Genomic DNA, 15,070 nt, shown 5'->3' with positions numbered 1-15,070 from the left:
AGTTTCAAAACAGCATTATCCTTTGAAATTATTTTTAAGCTATTATAAACATTTTCTATTGATGCTTTCGAATATATTTCTAGATTTCTGTCCTCGTTTATTACTTTAATTTGAATTAAAAGTGGAAAGTGATTCATTGACACACGTGGTGTTTACTGCGGGGACTAATTGCTAGAGAAGCATGCAGCCTGGAGTGAAAGGCAAGATGTGTCATTTTCTAATATCTGAGTCTAAATTCTTGGTTCCTGCTTTTTTTGTTTGTTTGTCTGTTTTTGGTATTTTTTTTCCATAGAGGAATCGTTTTAGACCCACTGGGGTCAGGCACAGGGGAAGCCACCCATTCTCATTTATGATACCTCAGCGTTTTCTCTCCCACTTTGCAGCTCATTCCATAGGCCAAGATGTCTTGATTCTCTTAAATGCTTAGGAACTGCTTCCGTTGTAGGACTGTAAAATCAGCCACGGCGGTGTGGGGAGGAAATGCCGTCTTTTCCAGAAAGTGGGGTTGCTCACCGAAGAGCATGGGAAATGTGTAGGCTCCTCGCAGCACCTAAGCCCCGGGGAGAAACGCCTCTTCCTGGCCTCTCTAAAGACTGGGCGTCTGAGCAGAAACACTGCTGTTGGATTGGCTCGGTGCTTACAATGCACTGAGCGCCTTACAAACAAAGTGTTTGTTTTTTACGTGATCGTCAGTATCTTTGCTTCCTGGTACTACACTAAGCTTTTTTGTGTTTATCTCTCTTTTTTTTCTTTTTTTTTTCCAGAAATGTCTGGGTTTTTGTTTTTTTTAATATAATGGAAACAGAATGTGGCTTAGCTTTTAAAATTATTCACTGTAGAGAAGAACTTGAAGCTATAAAAGTTAATCAAATTTGGTAGTACACAAATTTCATCAAAACCTGAATTTTACAAGCTTTGAAACTTTGACTTTTTAAAAACATTTGAAGAGTTTGTCTTTACCACCCTTCAGACACACGCATTCCTTCTGTCCCGGGAGGGAGTGGTGCAGAGGGCCTTGCCGTTCCCCCAGCGTGCCCCCCCCACAAACACACACCACCCCCGCCTTCTCTCTGAAATGAACTTCTGAGTCATGGGTGATAAGCAGAATTCGGACCGTCTCTGTTTTAGTGCATGTGAAACAGAAAGCGAGGGTCATGGCCAGCATGCTCTGAGTTACGACGTGTTGATGGATCTTCGTGTTAAGGCCGGCGAATGGTATTTTTAGTTTCCTAATGAAAACAAAGTGACTTCCGCTGTGAGCACTCTCCTCGCTGTTATTAAAGTCTTTTCTTCACTCTTCCCTTTTCTGCTCACTCAGTCTACAAGCACTGTTTGGATCCGGGGTGTTTCACTTTCTTTTCTTACTCAGAGTTTTCAGTGGATGGATTCCTTGAGCAAAACCTTTCCACAAAGTATTTAACTTTCTGTGCAGAAAAATTCGAGTCAGTTAAACGTGTTTGATTAATTTATCACAAAGAGTGCCACCTTGAGTCAAAACAATCCTACTCTGTGGAAAGTTCTTTCTCTTCAAAGGAGGGTCCTTATTTCTAAGGGCAGAGCTCTGATTTTAATTAAATAAAGGGCATTTTATGCAATTTTTCCCCCTAAAGCTTAAGATTAATTTCTATGGTTACTAGGGATATAAATCTCTAGATTGCTTTAAAACAAAGATTTTTCTTCAGGAGAGAGCTGACAGCTCCCTTTAAGAGAAGCTATTACTTAATTTTACTTTCCTAAGTTTAAACACATAAAAATATTTGTAATGATACCCCAAAGGCATCATAAAAATGTAAAATAATTGTACTCTAAAATATCGAAAATTACAGGAAATAGACCTCATTTTAAAAAATGAACTGGGATTCGTGGCTGGGGAACTGGGGTGTGACATACTTCAAAACTAGAATCTCTTGTCAGGAGACATTTTTTTAAAGGATAAAAAATTTTTTCTGTTGCCAGTCATACAAACTTTAAAATATGTCCATTCTGTTAGAGTATTTCTTTATAGTTTTATGAACTTTAACATGAATTACTGTATAGATGGCTTAGGTCCCCTCTGAGAGACAAATTTCTGTCTCAGGAGTGAAATGGCCTCCCTTGGCTTGTGGATTAGCTGTGTCACAGTCACCCTTTAAACTGGTTTTTCATGATTATTTTTAAAGTGCACACAGAGCCATTTTCTCAGCAGCTTTGAGCAAGGCCAGCATAAATAGTTTCTAGGGTTTTACTTACCCACAGTATACTTCCTCTTTCAGGAGATAATGCTAACTGGTAAATTGTTCCCACATTAAAAGTTTGTCATATTTTAATAAATGTAGTGCAAAGTCTATTGTAGAGACACTTAAAGGAAAAAAAAACCAAATTTTTAACTAAATGAGTTCATACTCATCCTCCTTCCCACTTTAGTTTTGTCATATCAGTCTTTTGTTATTTTCATTTACTAAAATTTAATTGTGTCTTTATAGTCAAACACCTTCATTTTATTAGGAAATGTGAAATTAGATTCATAAGCTCTTCCGACCCCGGTCTTGAAGGAAATCATTTCGTCCGCAGCCCGAGCGCTGGGGAGACGGCTTGCTTGCAGTTGAAGACACGCCTGCTGCGAGTGCTCTGCATTAAGTGAGTTTATATTTTGAGAGCAAAGTGGGGGGAATAAAACTACTTTCCCTCCTTCTTTCTAAGAGACAAGAAAATTAAGTTGAGTGCAGATATTGAAAGTGCTGTAAGCTGAAAGTAAACACTGATTATTGCAAATGTACATTTGGACCAATTTACTTTTATCTCTCAAGCGAAACATTTCCCACAGTTTTTGTGGGTTTTTATTTAAGTTTGGAAAACTTTGGAAGTTTGTGTGAAAGTATAAATAAGTTTGGGAAAGTCGTGATTAGACTTTGATAATAAACATGCAAAAGCAAATTGGGAGACTCTATTAAAGTCAGATGTAACATTTAATAATGTTTTCTCCAAAACTCATTTCCAGAGAGAAGAGTGGTGATTTATGTGGATCTGAAACAAAGACTTGGGCTGTACTTGAAAATAAGGGTTCCATGTGAATTTTCAGCGTGGGTGTTTGCTTTCCTAAAAGAACCTTCGTGATTGTCCTAGAAGTCCCCAACATGCCCCTTTCCAGTGATGGGCACAGACAGTACATATATGTTTATAGATTCCATTTGAAAAACAAAATACTTACTTAGTTGCCAGGAAAATTTAAACTATTTTTTTTTTTATAAAATAAGCATTCCATTTTAGCATATGAAGAAATAATTAATTTTGTAAAGAGGAAAAATGTTTTAGTTGGTTTAATTACTGAAATACACCACAATATAGAAAGTACAAATAAAATTTAAAAACCTTAATTAAAATGTGGTTTAAATCTCATTGTTATAACATTAACCTCACAATCGCATGTTGGCATTAAATGTGGGAAGGTATTTGCCAGTTGTTACATATCAAGCACTTTTGAAGTAGCAGTCATGCCAGCGTTGGATCAGATACTGACTGACTAGTGCTACAGCGCTTCTAAGGAGCTCTTGAGCATGGTCAGGTTTGAATCTCCTTCCCTCAGTGATGCTGCTACATTGTCCCTTAAAAGTGTGTGTGTGTTTGGGGGACAGTGTTACATTTTGGTGACACTTTTATGGCTTACAAATTGATATGTGATGTTAACCTGAAATTTGTTGCTGTGATAAGAATGGAAATTTTTGTGTGTGTCATGTTTTAAAGGCTTTACCTAATGATCTGAAAAACTGTTAAAGGGATTTAAATTGTATATGCTGGTTTACCTTTTAAGGCTTTAAGAATGAGTTCTGAATATAAAATTTAAATATAGGAGTTAAACATTTTTTTTGTTTCTTAGTAAAACAGTATATCTTAAAAGTAGGAGGAAAAGATAACTTTGATTCGCAGAGTGAAGATCTGTAATATACAGCTCAGGATCTAACTATTATTTTTCTGGTTATTTTACACACAGATTTTTCTCTGGCAAGTGTTATAATTAGGGACTACTTATTTTATGCTATTTTGAACACTTAACTAAAAATCAATTTTCATCAGACTAGTCTGTTTCCATTTTATAAAACTTAGCAGCTAGTAGTTTGCTACAGTTTCTTTAAATTTCAGAAACAACTACATTTTCTTTTCTTTTTTTTTTTCAAGCAGAGAAGCTGTTAGAATTTTTTGTGATTTATTTCTTGGAATAATATTTTCTGCCTTTTTTTTTTTGGCATGTGTACGGAAGTACTTTAAGTTTCATGCCTATTTACTCCAAAGAACACCATAATGAGGGAAAGGAATCTGAGTTTGGGAAGACGAGGAATGATGAAACAAGGCCCTGGGTTTTGCTTGGAATTTGAGCAGTTGTCCAATTGGTCGAGGCCGGCATGCTCTGCATTCTATTCCCATTCACTCAGAAAGATGGCTTTGGAGGCACGGCTCTGTATCTCGTTACCCAGCGCTTTCTCAGAGCTTCATGGTAAAACACACGTCGGTTCCTTGGCTTTTGCTTTTACTAACAGAGAAAAAGTATGTTTTAGTAGAGCAAAGCACTTAAACTTCGAGGGTTCAAATGTTATCACGTAGTGTTTTCTGTTGAGTGTAAATTATTGGCATCTATCAAGAAGTATGGAAGTTGAATGCATGTTCTCCCTTTGTACCACCCGCAGTTCATTTCACTCTTCTCTTTGCTGATGTGAAGCAGAAACTGGACAAGGTAACAGTTTTGATGATGAGATTAGAGGTAGCCAGGCTGACTGTCTCCTGGCTTTTAGAGACCCTTATGAGCTCAGGGCTTCCCCCTCCCCTTGTTTAGATATTACTTGCTCTTTTGAGTTTCAGATTACAGGAGCAATTGATCTGCATGACCTATCTTAAGAACTTTAACTTTGCAGTGGAAACTTAAACCAAATGTATATCCTCAGGAGACAAATCATCTTAAAACCAGGCTGTTGTCATTTTGATGTACTGTACTGTTCCCCCAGGAACCATGTGGTGGAGAGCACCACCTAGTGGACAGGAACTGCATGTGCTGCGGGGGGTAAATTGAGGGAACCAGTCTAGTTGACCAGCTCTTGTCTTTAGTTTGCAATAGTGAGGTTTTCTGTTGTTTCAAGCTCAGTTTCTACCCAGTGCTAGGATCCTAGGAGAATGAGGTTGTGAGAAGTTGTGCTATGGCAGTTTTGTTTGTGGTTTTCTCACTTCTGTAGGTGTAAGTGCTGGTCCTGGCCTTTTTCACAAACATTTTCTCCTTATAGATGATCTTATACTTCAAATGAAATGATCATTTTTTAAAAATGCCGTCCTAGCTGGTTTGACTCAGTGGATGGAGTGTTGGCCTGTAGACCAAAGGGTCCTGTGTTTGATTCCAGTCAAGGGCACATGCCTGGGTTGCAGGCTCGATCCCCAGTGGGGGGTGTGCAGGAGGCAGCCGATTAGTGATTCTGTCATCATTGATGTTTCATACACACACACACACACACACACACACACACACACACAGTGGGGCCTTGACTTACAAGTGTCCCGACTAACGAGCTTTTTGAGATACCAGCTGTCTCTCAGCAGATTTTTTGCATTGAGTTGATAGAGTAATTTGAGTTAACGAGCTCCTTAATGAGCTCCTTAACGAGCTCGGTCTTGGAACGAATTAAACTCGTAAGTCAAGGCCCCACTGTATGTGTGTGTGTGTGTGTGTGTGTGTGTGTGTGTGTATGACTACCTTTGGGTAGAACTTGTTTGTTGCCACAAACTTTATACTCTGTTGCTAAGCTGTTCATCTATGAGAGGAGAGGTTGATGCTAAGTATTAACTGTGGGTCATAGCTTGTTGGCTGCTTGTTATAGAGAGCGTGTGTCTTTCGTATATACAAAAACATTTGTAAAAATGGCATGAGAAAATTCTACACTTTAAAAAACCTTTAATACATCATCATCACTGGTTTCAGGTATAGCTGTTCCTTAATGTTTATTTTATGATAGATTCTTGATAAAACGTACCACTCATTCACAGACATTTGTTGAGCTAGGAAGCTTGCCGGGCTTTGGCAATCCAAAATGAGCATGATCTAGTTCTTTCTGGACATACAAGTGTTCAAAGCCTTTTAACTCTTCAGCACAATGAGGGCGAACACATTCCTGGGAGATGACATGTTCGGTGGTGGAGTGTAGGGGTGTCTGTTTGCTTAGTATTTACTGCCTCGGATTGGGAGAATTTAGACGACATTTCACACGTGCTCTTGGAGAAGCTGATGAATGGAACGGATGGCTTTGTTTTAATGCGTTTGGTGTGTGGGAAGTTGTAGGAGGCTGCGTGATGACTCCTCTTGGGTTTGGTTCCCAGCTCAGGTTTCGGCTCGCGAGCCCAGGCTTGGAGGCACGGAGTGGAGAGTTAAGAGCACAGGCTCTGGGGTCTGTTTTGGGGCACCGACCGTGGCTTTTCAACCTGCTAACTGTGTGACCCTAAGGGGCAAGCCACTTAGGGGCTCTGTGCCTCAGTTGCCTGAACTGTTTTCTCGTTTGTTAGGAGAATAAACGAGTTCATCTATCCAATGGGCTTGATGCAGTGCCTGGCACACAGCAAGCACTACATGTTGACGAGGGTAAGGGTGGCTCTGCATGACGCAAGGCAGGTGTGGTTGTCACCGTGCACTGGTCTTTCCCCCACACCTGTGCCCCCTCCATCCAGCCGTGGTGGGACTGGCTAGTGTCACTGTGCAGACAGACTCCACGGACGGATGGCCAGCAGCTCTCTCCCATGCTGGGCCGCAGCGCTTCCTCCCACGCGTGACGTTTACAGAAAGGGCCGCCCTCTGCGTTTGTGTGCTTGCTTATTGCATCACATTTGTGATCAGAGGTTCCTACCCTGGGCCCCGGACAGTCCAGAGCCTCCAGTCCATAGTGGTAGGCGGGAAGTTTCTGTATCTGTGGGAAATTCATTTTCTTGAGGAAAGAGCTCAGGTACGTAGCTTTTGTCAGAGTTTCAAAGGCCTCTGGCCCCCCAAAAAGGTCACCTGAACTTCAGATGGTCATGATTCTTTCTGGAAGGCCACTCAAGAGGTTAGAAATATAACCCCTCCTAGAAAATGAAGCGCAGATTTGCATCTTACACGCTGTTTTATATGAGACATAAATTATTTTGAGGATATAGTTGAGATTTTAATTTGAGGGACTCAAATATAAATGGACTGTTTTTCCCTCTCCCTCCTCTTGTCCACATTTTGAAGAATCGTGAGAGCAAGGAAAGGAGAGGCGTGTAGGCTCTGGAATGGACCGTTCCCGTTCAGCTCTCCCTTCCTAGTGCGACCGCGCCCGTGACTGAGCCTCCCCGCCTGTGAGGAGACTGGGACCGTGCCTGCCTCACAGGGTCGTGAGGACGCGACACGGAGCCATCGCACAAAGGCCTCTTGCTCTTCCTGGCGTGTAGTACATGCTGTGTGAATGCTGCTCTCACTTTTGTTGCATGTGTACCTCACAGCATTTGTACGTACAAGTTAGCTGCTGTTGTCACTTGTTTTTTATTGTCTAGTTCACCTACACCTTATTGACGTGTGAACAGTTATAAGCATTTCTCATTCTTTATGACCAGACTTACTAAGGTTCTACACCTGAGTTGTCGTAAGTCAGAAAACCTTAATCGGTGAGGATCCCAGGCACATGGATCTTACTCATGCTGGGAATTTGGGGCAGCATCAGAGGAGGGGACAGGAACCAGTGAGTGTGGTGTGGTCACAGGAACTGTTAAGTCGCTGGAGCAGAGCCAGTTATCCTGGGGTTTCTGAGTGGAAAGGCCCTCTTATCCAACCTCGGCAGCACAGGTGAGGGATGAGGCCCAGAGCAGCGGCTCTGAGCTCCTGGAACTGACACGCAACCGTGGGCAGCGTGTTTTGCTTCTCTCTGGGCCTCAGCTTCCTTCTCTCTCATAGGGGGATAAGAATAGTACCCACCTCATAAGGCTGTTGTGAGGGTTCAATTAGATGTATGTAAAGCTCCTAGAATAGTGCCTGGCACAGAGTAAGTGCCCAATAAGTGTTATGCCCTGGCCGTGTGCTCCGTTGGGTGGGCTTTGCCCCAGGCACCGAACGGTGGCGGTCGGGGCACATGCCCAGGTTGCCATCAGTGTCAGGGGTCTTCAGTGGCAGAGGACCAGAGTGGCAGTGACAAGAAACCAGGGGGAAGTGAACTACTGAGCACACAGTTTACCAGCAGCAGCTGAAGAAATAAGTTGAGTTGATGTTAAGTCACCTTGACTCAGTGACATCCAGTGGGTGTGCTCGTAGGTGACATTCCCGGAGGCCGAGGCCAGAACCAGGGAGGCCACAGTCCTGCTTGCCTCTGCACCTCCTCCTGGAGCCCAGGACAGAGTCCCTTCTCGGGCTGTGTTAGATGTTCCAGGCCCAGAATGGCTGTCTTCAGAGGAGAGTGAAGGACTCGTGAGGGGACTGAGGGTGTTTGGGTGGAGAGGAGAGGAGATTCAGGTCGGGGACAGCAGCTGGTCTCCGCGCAGAGGAACAGAACTCTCTGCTGTGTGAGTGGACGGCCTACGTGGGGGAGGCGGGCCCTCCCTGTGGGCGCAGCAGGTAGCAAGGTGCCGGAGCCAGGTGTGGCTGCGCCTGGAAATGTGCGCAGGAGACGCAGTGCCCGGAGCTGGGAGCACAGGGATACAGCGTTTGATTGGAGTCAGGTGTGAGCGTGGCCGCAGTGAGATGTACAGCAAGGGGCCAGCAGTGAGGAGGACGGGCTGAGAACATGACAGACTTGCTGTTTGAGGCGGAAGGGCCTAGACCTGTTTAAAACGGAAGCAGCCTGATCACGGGTCATTAGCACCGTAGGGCACAGTTCGGCTTTTAAAAGTAAGACGTGAGCTCTTTCATTGTGTCTTCAACACGAAAGACGTAAGATTCTACTTTTCTCCATTTTCTGAATTTCTTAGAGGGATGGGGCTTAATAGTAGGAAGGGCAACCTTTTCCGGTTGTTAGAAGGCTGGTTGCTCATGTGAGAAATTAGGCCTCCGAGTCCATCCCTGCTGGAGTTAGCCCTGTCCCCTCTGTCCGCCGTCCCTGCAGGGCAGGGCTCTGGAGCTGGCGCAGAAGAAAGCGGGGCTAGAAGAGCTGCCTCCTGTGCACGTTTCCCTGTCTCTCTCCTCCAAGCCCAGGCTCAGCTCCGGAAGCTGCAGTCCGGGAGCGCTGACATGTTCTCAGCAGGCACTCAGAACAGGTTATTCAGCTACTAGTTAGTGATGTTTCTTAGATCCAGGTCGCCTGTCCTTTTTCTAATGAAGTTTCCAGCCTGATGGGATAGAACATATGTTCAGCTAACACATGTAACACTGTGTACACACATACACATACAACGTATATGACACGCATACACTCAGCCAGTAGGCACAGCGTGCTTCAGGAAAGCTCTGCAGAGAAAGAGGGAAGTGACCCCAGAAGGTCAGGTTTAAAACCTTCTTGGGCTAAACACATTGGAGTAGAGGTTTGTCCGAGGAGAAAGACCTTCCGGGCAGGGAAGGGCAGGTGCCCTGGTGCAGAGGCAGAAAGGCGGCTCTGCCCTGGCGTGTGGGAGGTGGGGTGAGGAGTGGTCGGTGCCAGCTCCTTTGGCGGATGTTTAGCAAGGTGAGTGGACAGGCCCAGCCGACCACTTAAACTTGGGGGGTGAGAGGAGGGAAAGATGGGTCTGAAACAGGAGATTTTCTAATGTGGGGAACAGAGAGCGCTCTTCCTCGCTTGGGGGACAGGACCGGAGGGGCTGCTAGGAAGCCAAGAGGGATGGAGAGGGAGTGGTCGGATCATGAGCACCTCTGGACTGGTTGCTTTTGAGCCCCAGTGGGACCTGCAGGGGATGGGGGACCCACTCACCTGGACCATGGGGTGAGGCAGGGCGGGGTGGGCGTTTTCTGCAGACAGCAGGCAGAGCTGTGGAGGGGAGGGAGTTGTTTAGCAGGAATGTGTGAGGGCTGAACGTAAATCTCGAGGCTGGGGAAGCGGGGGGAGGGGGGGAGTTGAGTGAAGGTGAAGGAAAGTTGTCAGGGTTTGAGAAGAGGACCTGGAGGGAGTGGGGTCCTGGGAGCCCAGGGAGGACAGGGGTGGAGCTTGCACGAGGACTGTCACCCTCCAGTGCCCGCACCATTGAAGGGTGGCATCGTGCAGGGGGAACGGGGGAGCACTGAGCACAGAACCAGGGCTGGAGTGAAGGCGAGCAGGGCAGGAGCAGTTCGCCTGTGTGACCCCCGGGCAGGCTGGCTGCTGTTAGCCCAGCACCGGTGGAATGTCTGGGGCTGTGCCAGCCTCTTTTGTGGGTGACTAGCCGCTGGGAGCTTCTCTAACAGGGACAGGACTCCGACACCCCGCTGTGACTTCAGCAGGTCGCCACGCCCCAAGAGGTCCTCTGGTTCTGGACTTCTAGCTGGAATTGGTCTTGATGCATTTTTCAATGATGACCGAAGGGGGTGGATTCAGAATTTAGTTAGGGGGCCTCCCAATTAAACTGGGGAACATGATCCTTGTGAAAAGTCATTTCAGCTTATCAGTAGTTGGCAAACATTTCTGCAGCAGTGGTGGTTCTGGCTGCTTACTCAACTGAACAGCAAGCTGTGTCCGCTGATGGAATGAAAAAAATAATGATGTTGTTACAGGGAACTTTTTACAATATGCCAGAGGGACCTACTGGAGTCTCTTTAATCTTGAACAATGGCTGTTTCTTGCAGAGGCAAATTATGCAAATCGGTACTTAGTGTTTCATAATCAATCAGGTCTTTGTTGGGAGAGTAGCGAGTGCCAGCGGACAGAGCGCCTCTCCTCCTGGGGGTGGGCGCTGGCAGCCAGACCGCTGCTGAGACCCACGAGAGACACTGGTGACTGCTGTGAGCTCTGCAGCTGAAATGCCCATGTCCTTTGGGAAGAGCCCGACCGCTTTGTACCAGGGATTTGGTTTTACAGTTTATCTTCCTTTCGTTAATTTACAAAACACCCACGAAGGAGCCACTAGCAGGACTGTTCTGTGGGTGACATAAAGCCGGGCCGCACCCGCCGGGGACAGATGGAGCGTGCTCCCTCCCCCAGGTGCCAGCCCTCTGCGGCTCTCCAAGTGCACACGTGTATGTATTCTAAACAGTGTCTTTTCGGCTCTGGCCTGGCATAGCAGTTAACCTTTCACAGTCCCTTGAGTCTAGATAGGAACAAAGAACCAGAGGACTTTAAAAGCCCTTGGGGAAAAACAGTGATATGTTTGAGTTCCCGTTATCGCTGCAGCTGTAATGCTAGTGCTGCCATCTAGTGGTTAAGGGAGTCACTTCCCTACTATTAACTCCTTCCCTGCTAGGAAGCGCATGAAGAGCAGTTCAGTTCAGAGGTTAAATCATTATTGAGGAACCGCTTCAGGCTATGCTGTGAGCAGCTTATGTCACATTTCAGAACCAGGCGGTGACGTGCAGGGGGTCCGTGCCCTGGCCTGGAAGAGGCAGAGGAGACCTTCTGGAGGCTGTCGCCGAGCAGCCTGGCCAACAGGGGTCAGAGGACTGGGAATGGGAGGGGGAGGCTCTGAGTCTGGGGAAGTCCGAAGGGAGACCGACGTGGAGCCTGGGGCTTAAGGAATTGGACTCGATCCTGTGGGTCCATGTAACTTGGGGAAGTCCTTGGAAGACTTACCTTTTTGTTTGAGACAGTTTTCTGTCTGATGGCAAAGATGGAACACACGAGTCATAGAAAATTCTTGAAGTACAAAGAGGTATTAAGAATAAAGCAAAGTCTCCAAATCTTGCCGCCCAGAAACCATCCGTGTTTTGCTGAGCAGCCTTAGGTTCCTCTCTGTGCGTGTAAACCACGTGGGTACGAATTTCCTGTATTTATGTCCATGGCCTCGGGCAGCCATGCTTTCCCCCACTCAACAGCGTGCTCGTGGAGACCCTCCCGGTCAGCAGCCCTGGGTGAGTCCCGTCAGCGCAGGTTGGGCTGTTCTGTTTTGTTTGGCCTCTCCTCGAAAGCCTTGATGTGTAAGGACAGGGAATGCGAGGCTTTTCCCTCAAGTGCATCGACTGTGGGACCGCACGGCTACTGTTTCATAATCTACTTGCTTTTATGGTGGGTGGATCGCGTGGAGAGTTGCCGTGTCTTGCTGATTTGGGGACTTGGCCTTAGTAAAATACAGCCACTTAAGAGTGAACTCCGTTTATTGTCAGTATCGTCAGAGAAGGAGAGGGCGGGTCCGCTGAATAGCTGGAGTTCAGACAAACCGGTGGGTTAGCAGCAGCTTCCGGAAGAGGCAGGGCGGGCGGACCCTGAGCGTGGCTGTCACTCTGTGCTGTCCCGCAGCTGTAGCGGCCTTTCCTTCAGCGCGGGGACCTCTGACCTCAGAGGGTGCTGGCCACACTCCCGGCAAAGCAGCCCTCGGAGAACTGCTGGGCTTGGGGCTGGGGGGAGGGGGGGGGCATCTTCCTGGGTAGACGTGTCTCCTGCTTGTTTTGAGCCATTTATACGAACCGTTACCTCGGTGCCTTCCCATCTGTAATGTGCGTCATAGCGGACTCTGTCTCCTTCGATCGTTTCAGGAAGTGAATGAGGTCAGGGATGCAGAGCATTTAGCTCGGTGCCCGCGCATAGTATGCACTCAATAAAAGTTGCCTTTTAACTTGTGCTACTGCTGTTTGTAAGAAATGGTTTTTACAGCTCTCCCTTTGTAGTGGAGCCCAAGGATATTAAGCAACTTGCTCAGAATTTCAGTTGGCAAAGCCTGAGAGTTAGAAGAGCTATAAACACGCCGCTTTCTTCCCAGCCCAACTTTGGAACCACCTGAAAGAGAAATACAGGAGTCGGAACACAAAAAGCCAAGTTCGATTTGGGGCCAGATGTGGGTGGAGCGTGGACCTGAAGAGCCCCCTCTGCCGCTGGCCGCCGAGCACACCCACCTTCTCCAAGTCATAAGCCAGAGAGCTTTCGCCTCCGCCCTCCGAGAAGAGGGAGCGGGTTGGGAGAGGCCGGGAGCAGCCATCAGCTGACATCCTCCCACGTGAAGCCTGAGGACAGCAGAAGGCGGCCCAACGAGATGAGAGCCAGAGGACCCAGCCAGCTCCTCGTGTTCCTGCCAACGCCCCGTCTGCCCTGCTCCACGCCAGCCCCACACACCACCTTTCGCCCCGGCCTGCTCTGCCCACGCCCCGTCCTGAGACACGTGGAGATGAGCTCAGGTGGGGGAGCAGCACCCCTCCTGGAAGTTGCCTTCGTGGCGCCTTGCAGCCCTGAGGGCGGTGTTTGCTGATTGACACGCAGGGAGCACTGGTCACATTGGCCAGTCTCTCCGACCACCCGTCTCCTTGCTCAGACTCTCAACATCCCTGTGGCCATCAGTTCCAAGCCTCCTGAGTAGCACCCCACAGGGGCCAGCAGCCGCCTCGGAGCAGTGGCCTCCGCTGGGGACACGTTCCCTCTGGCAGGCACATCTCACAGCCACAGGAGGACTTTGACACGAGCACGTGTGTGGGGACACGAGAGCCTCCCGCAGTCTTCCTCTGCCCACTCAGACACATTTTAAGCCCATGCACACAGACGTCTCACCTGAAAACCTGCTCATACTTCCCTGAAGAAAGACCTCAGACTTAAGCTGAACATGCGTAGTTTTCTTAGTCGTGGCGGTATGATATGGAATAAGTAACTTAGCCCTTGAGGTGTAGGCCTGCCATCCACCCCACTTCACCGTCACTGGCCTCGTGACCTTGCATGGGCCTCAGTTTCCGTGCTCCTTAGAAGGGGATGGGGTGATGTGGATTCATCCGGGTGTTATGGGGAGTAACTGACAGAGTGAATGCCGAGCAGTTCATGCCTGGCGCACACGTGGCTGGTGCTCTGTGACAGCCACGGCCCGGGACATCCCGAGGGCAGTGCACTGTTGATCCTGATGTGAGAGGAGAAAAGCAGCTGATGTGCTCACTCACTGCTGTTCCCAGTCCCCGGTCGTCCCCTGTGAGCCTCTGCCAAAAACTGGTCGTGACCTATCAGGAACCTGTGTTTCCATTTGTGCCTGACACTCGGGTGCCTGGGTTCCGTCCGGGCTCCCCCCCCGCCCCCCCTGCGTCCCTGAACAGATGACTCACCCTTGCTCCGACGCACTCTCTCACCTGTAAACGCGTGTGATGATGGGGCTGCTGGAAGGATTGGATGAGCTGGTGCACGAAGAGCTCTCGGAAGCTGCCTGGTTCCTAGCAGACTCTCAAAGAAGATGGTGCCGATTTGCCAACGTGGCAGTGAGACTGCTCAGTGGAGCTTAGAAATAAAGCAGCTGAGATGGCAGTGGATTTAGGTGTTGGTTCAGGTGTGGGTTACTGCTGTTTTGGCAGCAGAAAATCTGCACTTCAAAATGACTGAAAATGTTAAGAGAAGAAAGTGCTTAAGTGGGAGATTTTTCAAAATAATATTCTACTCAGGAAAATGTTAAATGCCCTGCAGGGGACGGAGTGGCTAGGGACCCATGCACCGGCGCCCACCTTCAGCTGACCCTGTTTCATCCGCTCCCCCCCCCCCCACACCTATTATTCTGAAGCAACCCCAGGGATGTCATTTTATTTGTAAATTTTCAGCACATATCCTTAAAGGATAAGGATTTTTAAAACAACAATATTAAAAACAGTCATATTACATACTACTGTTATCATACCTGAATAAAAATTCATTGTAATTACTTAACATCATTAGATGTTAAGTGGGAGGTTTTCAAACCAGTTGAATAATAGTACACAGCAGGCACTGAAGTGACTTCAGTGTCAAATGAAGCAGCGTGTCTGTCACCAGTGGTGTTGGGAGCCCGTGGAGCTCAGTGTCAGGAGGGTCCCACTCCTGCTCTCGCTGATTCCGCCTCTCGGGCCTTTGGTTCCTTCCCACTGAGGAAAGACCTGTTTCCACAGGTTGTCAGAACTGGATGAAGTAACCACTGGCAGTGACGGGTGGAGGAGACAGGAGCTAGTACTGCCTTCCCTTCTCTTTTAGCTACAGCTCGGTTCTTGCTGTAAATCACGGTGTTTGTTGGAAATGAAGGATTCCGTCTTCATCCACATCTGTCCTGTCCGATAGACAATACAGTGTGGCGTGTG

General features: G+C 47.5%; 1 protein-coding gene and 1 long non-coding RNA gene across 2 annotated transcripts in view; both read left to right on the top strand.

The window, feature by feature from the left end:
- STX18 (syntaxin 18) overlaps positions 1 to 15,070 on the top strand; it is an 82,017-nt gene that overhangs the window by 42,166 nt on the left and 24,781 nt on the right. The gene's annotated exons all lie outside the window — the stretch shown is intronic.
- On the top strand, positions 1,182 to 3,308 carry LOC138997714 (uncharacterized). Its single transcript, XR_011469008.1, has 3 exons — positions 1,182 to 1,255; positions 2,551 to 2,616; positions 2,978 to 3,308. It is a non-coding gene; the product is annotated as an uncharacterized lncRNA (long non-coding RNA).

This window comes from Myotis yumanensis, unplaced genomic scaffold (genome assembly GCF_028538775.1).
Source record: "Myotis yumanensis isolate MYYU_CA2020_CCGP unplaced genomic scaffold, mMyoYum1.0.hap1 SCAF_1, whole genome shotgun sequence".
NCBI classification, from domain to species: domain Eukaryota; kingdom Metazoa; phylum Chordata; class Mammalia; order Chiroptera; family Vespertilionidae; genus Myotis; species Myotis yumanensis.
This window is presented reverse-complemented; position numbering and strand designations above follow the sequence as displayed.